This window comes from Pseudophryne corroboree, chromosome 4 (assembly GCF_028390025.1).
Source record: "Pseudophryne corroboree isolate aPseCor3 chromosome 4, aPseCor3.hap2, whole genome shotgun sequence".
In the NCBI taxonomy this organism is placed as follows: Eukaryota; Metazoa; Chordata; class Amphibia; order Anura; family Myobatrachidae; genus Pseudophryne; species Pseudophryne corroboree.
In genome coordinates, this window is record NC_086447.1 from 24936856 (window position 1) to 24945900 (window position 9045).

Consider the following 9045-nt stretch of genomic DNA (forward strand, 5'->3'; position numbering starts at 1 on the left):
CTCACGGTTTTTTCTTCGTTCTGTTGATCGTAATGTGATTGACAGGAAGTGGGTGTTTCTGGGCGGAAACAGGCCGTTTTATGGGTGTGTGTGAAAAAACGCTACCGATTCTGGGAAAAACGTGGGAGTGGCTGGAGAAACGGAGGAGTGTCTGGGCGAACGCTGGGTGTGTTTGTGACGTCAAACCAGGAACGACAAGCACTGAACTGATCGCACTGGCAGAGTAAGTCTCGAGCTACTCAGAAACTGCACAGAGATGTCTTTTCGCAATATTGCAAATCTTTCGGTCGCAATTTTGATAAGCTAAGATTCACTCCCAGTAGGCGGCGGCTTAGCGTGTGCAAAGCTGCTAAAAGCAGCTTGCGAGCGAACAACTCGGAATGAGGGCTATAGTGTGATATGTCCCTTCGATAGCTCAGCTGGTAGAGCGGAGGACTGTAGTGGGTGTGATACAGAGATCCTTAGGTCGCTGGTTCAATTCCGGCTCGAAGGAGAGTTTTCCTAATTTTTTTATTGTCTGGTTCCTGAGATATCTGAATATCTGCCTCATACACTGATATATAGGGGAGAGACCTAGACTGATATACTCCGTGACAGAACCTGTTCCATATGTTATTCCTCACACCGCATGCTGCTGCACATCTATTAGTGTAATTACAGCTTACCACACTACACCTAAGCACTGGGCAGAGACAGCCGGTAGCGACACCTGTCTCTAGTGTTACTCTCCATAGCTCAGCTCACGGTCTGTCTGCTGGGAGAGAGGAGTCACCGGGAGCACCAGCCAGGGAAAGAGTCACTAGGTTATATGTGATATATCCAGGGTGTCTGACAGAGACTGGGCACTGTGCTGTCACCATCAGCTCCCATATGGTCTAGCGGTTAGGATTCCTGGTTTTCACCCAGTATGGGAAGATGACTTTTATTTCTGCAGTTTGCTTTACTGCTTATTACAGGAGACAGAGCACTATGTGGTTTTATAAAGATGCTATAACCTATATACAGCAAACGTTTCTGCATGACAAATCAGGAGAACATTGATCTTCCCCCCATACTAGCACAGCGATGCTTCCATACCTCCAAGTACTCTGAGCCATAGACATCGATTCCATGGGTGCTCCCGGTCCTGAGCACCCACAGAACCAGGTGCTGCCCCAGTAACTTTGCCACTCGCCCCCGCAGCCCCCATAGAGGATTGAGACACGCTGAGGGCTGCGGAAGTACTTCCGTACAATGCAGTGTAAAAAATGACCACCGCCTAGGAGGAGACAGACGCTAGAGGTCACATTTGGCCTCTAGTGTCTTTCTCCTCGGTGGCGGGTATTTTGAGAGGTTTTTTTTACACTGGATGAAAGCGCTTCCACAGCCCCCAGCACATCTCAATCCACTGCAGGGGCTGCGGGGGTGAGCGGTAAAGTTACTGATGTCTCCCAAAATTTACTTGATTACTCCACAATGGCCCTCATTCCGAGTTGTTCGCTCGCTAGCCGCTTTTCGCAGCAGTGCACACGCTAAGCCGCTGCCCTCTGGGAGTGTATATTAGCTTAGCAGAAGTGCGAACAAAGTATTCGCAATATAGCGAAAAGATTTGTCTTTGCAGTTTCTGAGTAGCTCGAGACTTACTCCTCCAGTGCGATCAGTTCAGTCAGTTTCGGTCCTGGTTTGACGTCACAAACACACCCAGCGTTCGCCCAGACACTCCCCCGTTTCTCCAGCCACTCCCGCGTTTTTCCCAGAAACGGCAGCGCTTTTTCACACACACCGATTAAACGGCCAGTTTCCGCCCAGAAACACCCACTTCCTGTCAATCACACTCCGATAACCAGAACAAAGAAATGTATTTGTAAGCCGTGAGTAAAATACCAAACTTCTTAGCAATTTTACTTGGCGCAGCCGCAGTGCGAACATTGCGCATGCACAGTTTGCGGAAAATCGCTGCGATGCGAAGAAAATGAACGAGCGAACAACTCGGAATGAGGGCCAATGTGCGTCAGAATGGGGGGGGGGGCACATTAATCCTTCACAGCAGCCATCATCTACATTATCACAGTCTACAAGCTGCTGCTCACTCAGCACAAGTTGTTCCTTATTCTGGATACAATAATGTGACGCAATCATATCCACTTTAAAACATACAGTTAAGAGTTTCATATTTCTTTGATAAGGGAAAAGCGGTTTCTATTCACAGGTATCTTTTATCACTGGTTGTACATTTTCTGGCTTATGATCCTTTGGACAAGAGAACTGTATGGAAAACATTACTTTCAAAGTTTATAGTTTTTGGTACTTTGACTGCATTATTATTAGAGATGTGCGGCGGCACTTTTCGTGTTTTGTGTTTTGGTTTCGGTTCCATGCTCGTGTTTTGGATCTGGATTGTTTTTGCCAAAACCACCCTTTCGTGTTTTGGTTTTGGATCTGGATTGTTTTTGGGGAAAAAACACATAAAAACAGCTAAAATCAGAGAATGTTGGGGTAATGTTGATCCTATGGTATTATTAACCTCAATAACATTAATTCCCACTCATTTCCAGTCTCTTCTGAACACCTCACAATATTGTTTTTAGGCCAAAAGGTTGCACTGACGTGGCTGTATGACTAAGCTAAGTGACACAAGTGTGCGGCACAAACACCTGGCCCATCTAGGAGTGGCACTGCAGTGTCAGACAGGATGGCACTTAAAAAAACTAGTCCCCAAACAGCACATGATGCAAAGAAGAAAAAGAGGTGCAATGAGGTAGCTGTATGACTAAGCTAAGCGACACAAGTCTGCGGCACAAACAACATGGGACGTGCTGGAATTTGCCCAGATGTAATACACGCACAATATTGGTGGCACAGAAGAGCGTACACCTAAACTACACACACATACACTGCAAAGCCTTTGAAATTAATTTGGATAATAACTCTTTTATTTGGAGCTATTATAATAATATACAGCACAGCCGAGTGTACCCCTACACCACACAGGGCAAACCCTTTAAAAATGATTTGGATAATAATATAAGTAATGTATATAACCCTATCATTTAGAGTAAATAATATACAGCACAGGACACCACCACTGGACTGGACTTTTACGGCAGTACCCCTGGAGTTGTATGGCAGTGTCAGACAGGATGGCACTTTAAAAAGTAGTCCCCAAACAGCACATGATGCAAAGAAGAAAATGAGGTGCAAGATGGAATTGTCCTTGGGCCCTCCCACCCACCCTTATGTTGTATAAACAGGACATGCACACTTTAACAAACCAATCATTTCAGCGACAGGGTCAGCCTCTCGACTCTGGCTGAAATGACTGGTTTGTTTGGACCCCCACCAAAAAAAGAAGCAATCAATCTCTCCTTGCACAAACTGGCTCTACAGAGGCAAGATGTCCACCTCCTCCTCATCGTCTGATTCCTCACCCCTTTCACTGTATACATCCTCCTCCTCACAGATTATTAATACGTCCTCACTGGAATCCACCATCTCAGGTCCCTGTGTACTTTCTGTAGACAATTGCTGGTAAAGGTCTTCCCATAGGAATTTATAATTCATTTTGATGAACATCATCTTCTCCACATTTTGTAAAAAAGTAACCTCCTACGCCGATCGCTGACAAGGTTACCGGCTGTACTAAACACTCTTTCGGAGTACACACTGGAGGGGGGTCAACTTAGGGAAAATAAAGCCAGTTTGTGCAAGGGCCTCCAAATTGCCTCTTTTTCCTGCCAGTATACATACGGACTGTCTGACATGCCTACTTGGATGCAGTCACTCATATAATCCTCCACCATTCTTTCAATGGTGACAGAATCATATACAGCGACAGTAGACATGTCAGTAATCGTTGGCAGGTCCTTCAGTCCGGACCAGATGTTAGCACTCGTTCCTGACTGCCCTGGGTGGGCTAGGAAATCTTATCCTTCTCCTCGCAGCCCCAGTTGCGGGAGAAAATGAAGGAGGAGCTGTTGACAATTTTCTCACCAGCAGGTCTTTGAACATCTGCAGACTTGTGTCTGCTGGAAAGAAAGATACAACGTTGGCTTTAAACCAAGGATCGAGCACTGTGGCCAAAATTTAGTGCTCTGAATTCAACAGATTGACCACCCTTGAATCCTGGCAAAGCGAATGAACGGCTCCATCCACAAGTCCCACATACTTAGCAGAATCGCTCCATCTTAGCTCCTCCTTCAATTTCTCCAGCTGCTTCTGCAAAAGCCTGATGAGGGGAATGACCTGACTCAAGCTGGCAGTGTCTGAACTGACTTCGCATGTGGCAAGTTCGAAGGGTTGGAGAACCTTGCACAAAACGGAAATCATTCTCCACTGCGCTTGAGTGAGGTGCATTCCCCCTCCTTTGCCTATATCGTGGGCAGATGTATAGGCTTGAATGGCCTTTTGCTGCTCCTCCATCCTCTGAAGCATATAGAGTGTTGAATTCCACCTCGTTACCACCTCTTGCTTCAGGTGATGACAGGGTAGGTTCAGGAGTGTTTGCTGGCCCTCCAGTCTTCGGCACATGGTGGCTGAATGTCGAAAGTGGGCCGCAATTTTTCGGGCCACTGACAGTATCTCCTGCATGCCCCTGTAATTTTTAAAAAAATTCTGCACCAGCAAATTAATTGTTTGTGCAAAACATGGGACGTGCTGGAATTTGCCCAGATGTAATGCAGGCACAATATTGGTGGCGTTGTCCGATATCACAAATCCCCAGGAGAGTCTAAGTGGGGTAAGCCATTGTTTGATGATGTCCCTCAGTTTCCGTAAGAGGTTGTCAGCTGTGTGCCTCTTATGGAAAGCGGTGATACACAACGCAGCCTGCCTAGGAATGAGTTTGCTTTTGCGAGATGCTGCTGCTGGTGCCGCCGCTGCTGTTCTTGCTGCGGGAGGCAATACATCTACCTAGTGGGCTGTCACAGTCATATAGTCCTGAGTCTGTCCTGCTCCACTTATCCACATGTCCGTACAACTGCATTTTTTAGGACACTGAGGACACTTTCTGATGTCTCTGTACATTCTCGGTATTGCCTGTCTAGTGAAGTGGAACCTAGATGGGATTTGGTACTGGGGACACACTACCTCCATCAATTCTCTAAGTCCCAGTGAACTAATGGCGGATACCGGACGCACGACTAACACCAACATAGCTGTCAAGGCCTCAGTTATCCACTTTTCAACAGGATGACTGCTGTGATATTTCATCTTCCTCGCAAAGGACTGTTGGACAGTCAATTGCTTACTGGAAGTAGTAGAAGTGGTCTTCCGACTTCCCCTCTGGGATGACGATCGACTCCCAGCAGCAACAACAGCAGCGCCAGCAGCAGTAGGTGTATCACTCAAGGATCCTCCGGAGAAATCCCAGTTAGGAGAGGACTCATCAGTCTTGGCAGTGACAAGGCCTGCAGCACTACTGATGTTCCTGACTGAGTGTTAGGGTCTCCTGCCCTGTGCTGCCACGTCGTCATGGCAACCGGGAGACAAGTGCTAGCGGAGTGACCTGAGCGCAGCTGATACTCCGGTTCGGGTCTTTTGCTGTGCAGTGGTTACAGGCTCTGTGCATGGCAGGGGATCCGGTGCTGGTTTTTGTGCTCACAGTCTGTGAGGTCTGAGTGGGGCGTGGACAGCACCTGCTTTATAAGGCCTCTTCTCAGGGTAAGCAGATGCTGCTGAATCTTTGTTGGTTAGTCAGTTCATGAAAGTTAGCCAGTACTGTGTAGCTTTGTATTTGTTTGTTGCTTACTGCAAATAGGCCTGGGGATTTGGTATTACACTCTGCCAATCCAGACCTAGCAGTAAGACTGGAGTCAGTCGTTTAGCTTGCTGGGGTTCTGTTACTACTCTGTGAACTTAGCAAGTTTGCGGCTGTATTCTAAGACTTGCCTGTCTAATCCTGTCTCACTGTGCTAGGTGTCAGGGGTCAGTTTAGTGGCAGTAAGCTGAACCTGTGCACTGCAAGTGAGAATTAGGATTGTGGAGACTCTCCTTGTGTCTATCATTCCATCTCTGACCAAGGAGTTTACTGCCACACCCGTTGGTAACCCTTTAGGGTTTTGCTGTTGCCCTTAGCAACAGCATTTCGGGTTCTCTACGTATTAAAACACAACATCTTGCTTTTCCCATCTGAGCAGTTCTAATACAAGGGAGATACCCAGTTCCTTAGCCTCTGGGCTTCTCTGTTCACTTTGTGTGTATTTTGTTAACCTATCACCTTCTGTGTACGTTATGTCATATTCCCCAGTCTGTCTGTAAGTCCATTTGTTTTGCATAACAGTTCAAACACCAGTACATTCCTGCAGGCACTGGAGTGCATAACAGTCCTGACACCAGTACTTTCCTGCAGGCACTGGTGTGCATAACACTGAGGAAGAAGTTGACGTTGAGGGAGTTGGTGGTGTGGATTGCAGGAGCTTGGATACAAGAGGAAGAAGGGATTTAGTTGTCAGTGGACTGCTTACGCCCTTACCCAAAGTTTCACAACTTGACACTGACTTCTGATGAATGCGCAGCAGGTGACGTATAAGGGAGGATGATCCTAGGTGGTTATTGTACTTACCCTACTTATTACGGATTGACAGAGGCAACAAACAGTTTGACACCTGTTGTCCGGATTTGTGGAGAAATAATTCCATACGAAGAGGTAGCTTTTTTGGTATTTTGCCCATGCATCACAATGGGCTTATTCATCCCACAGACAACAGGTGTCTCCCCCGGTGCCTGATTTAAACAAACCACATCACCATCAGAATCCTCATCATCAACTTCCTCCTCAGCGCCAGTGACATCTTCAATTTGAATATCAGAAACTGGACTGAGTGCTCCTTCCAGCACTTGCAGAGGGCGTGCAAATGGTGGAAGAAGCCACCTCTTCCCGTCCAGTGTTGGGAAGGTCAGGCATCACAACCGCCAACACATGGGCTCTCCTTGGGGATTTGTGATAACATCTTAGAATGCACAGTTCTTTGCTGTGCATTTGCCAGCTTAACTCTTCTCATTTTTCTAGTGGGAGGATGAGGGCTTCCATCGTCATGTGAAGCTGAACCACTAGTTCAGCTTCACATGACGGCCTTAGCCGTTCCTTGCCACTCTGTGTCGTAAATGGCATATTGGCAAGTTTAGGTCTCTCCTCAGACCATTTAAATTTATTATTTGGGGTCTTTTTACTGAACTTTGGCTTTTTGGTTTTTACATGCCCTCTGCTACCACATTGGTCATCGGCCTGTGCAGATGACATTGATGGCATTTCATCGTCTATGTCATGACTAGTGGCAGCAGCTTCAGCACAAGGAGGAAGTGGTTCTTGATCTTTCCCTATTTTATCCTCCAAGTTTTTGTTCTCCATTATTTTTCTGGAGTTAGATAACACAATATGGGCGTACCGCTACACCTCACAGGGCAAACCCTGTAAAAATTATTTGGATTAAATATTAATAACCCCTTTAAATGGAGTAAATAATATACAGCACAGGTCAGTACCACTTGATTTATACGGCAGTACCACTGGACTTATACGGCAGTACCACTGGACTTATACGGCAGTACCACTGGACTTATACAGCAGTACCACTGGACTTATATGGCAATGCCACTGGACATATACGGCAGTATCACTGTATTATATGGCAGTATTCATGGAACTATTCAGCAGTATCACTGGAACTATACAGCAGTACCACTGGAATTATATGCCAGTACCACTGAACTGGATTTATACGCCAGTACCACTGTACTGGATTCACATGGCAGTACCACTGGACATATATGGCAGTATCACTGGAATTATATGGCAGTATCACTGGAATTATATAACAGTACTACTGGATTTATACCGCAGTACCACTGGGCTGGATTTATATGGCAGTACCACTGGACTTATATGGCAGTACCCTTGGACTTATACGGCAGTATTACTGGAATTATACAGCAGTACCACTGGACTGGAATTTTTTTGTAGTATCACTGGATTTATACGGCAGTACCACTGGACATATACGGCAGTATCACTGGATTGGATTTATACGCCAGTACCACTGGACATATATGGCAGTATCACTGGAATTATATGGCAGTACCACTGGACATATACGGAGTATCACTGAACTGGATTTATATACCAGTACCACTGGATTTATATGGCAGTACCACAGGAAATATACAGCAGTACCACTGGACATATGTATCACTGGAATTATATAGCAGTACCACTGGACTTATACGGCAGTGCCACTGGATTTATATGGCAGTAATACTGGATATATACGGCAGTATCACTGGAATTATATGGCAGTACCACTTGACTGGATTTATTCGGTAGTATCACTGGATTTATATGGCAGTAGCACTGGAATTATATGGCAGTACCACTGGACATTTACGGCAGTATAACTGGACTGGATTTATACAGCAGTACCGCTGGACATATACGGCAGTACCACTGGACATATACGGCAGTACCGCTGGACATATACGGCTGTATCGCTGGACATATACAGCAGTATCACTGGACATATATACGGCAGTATCACTGGACAGTATCACTGGACATATGGCAGTATCACTGGACATATACGGCAGCAACACTTGACATATACAGCAGCACAGGGACACCACCACAGGACAGATGCTGGATAACACAGCACCACTGCAATGGACTGGACTTATACAGCAGCACTGGACATATGGCAGCAGAGGACATCACCACTGTGACTGGACTGATGCAGCACAAGACACTACCACCGTACTGATGCAGGACACTGAGGATGGAGACACGTCCTCTCTCTACACTCTCCAATGCCGGAGTGAAAATGGCAGCGACGCGCGCCTCCTTATATGGAATCCAAACCCAGCGAGAATCCGACAGTGGGATGATGACGTTTTGTTCCGGGAGGGGGCAGCCCGGTCGGCATATAGGGTGTGTGTCTGGGGGTCATGGCTGACAGGGCGTGTGCTGCAGGGGGCAGAGCCTTTATGATGCACCAGCATGGCTCCGCCCCACTGTACGGTGCAGAGTAAACAGGTACTTTGGAGCGGGGGTGTGGCTACAATTATGCATTTTGCTTCATC

The 9045-nt window shown here is 46.6% G+C and overlaps 1 non-coding gene across 1 annotated transcript; it reads left to right on the forward strand.

The window, feature by feature from the left end:
* The first annotated feature begins 404 nt into the window (after positions 1–404).
* TRNAY-GUA (transfer RNA tyrosine (anticodon GUA)) lies at positions 405–493 on the forward strand. Its single transcript is given in 2 exon segments — positions 405–441; positions 458–493. It is a non-coding gene; the product is annotated as a tRNA-Tyr (tRNA).
* Positions 494–9045: the final 8552 nt, after the last annotated feature.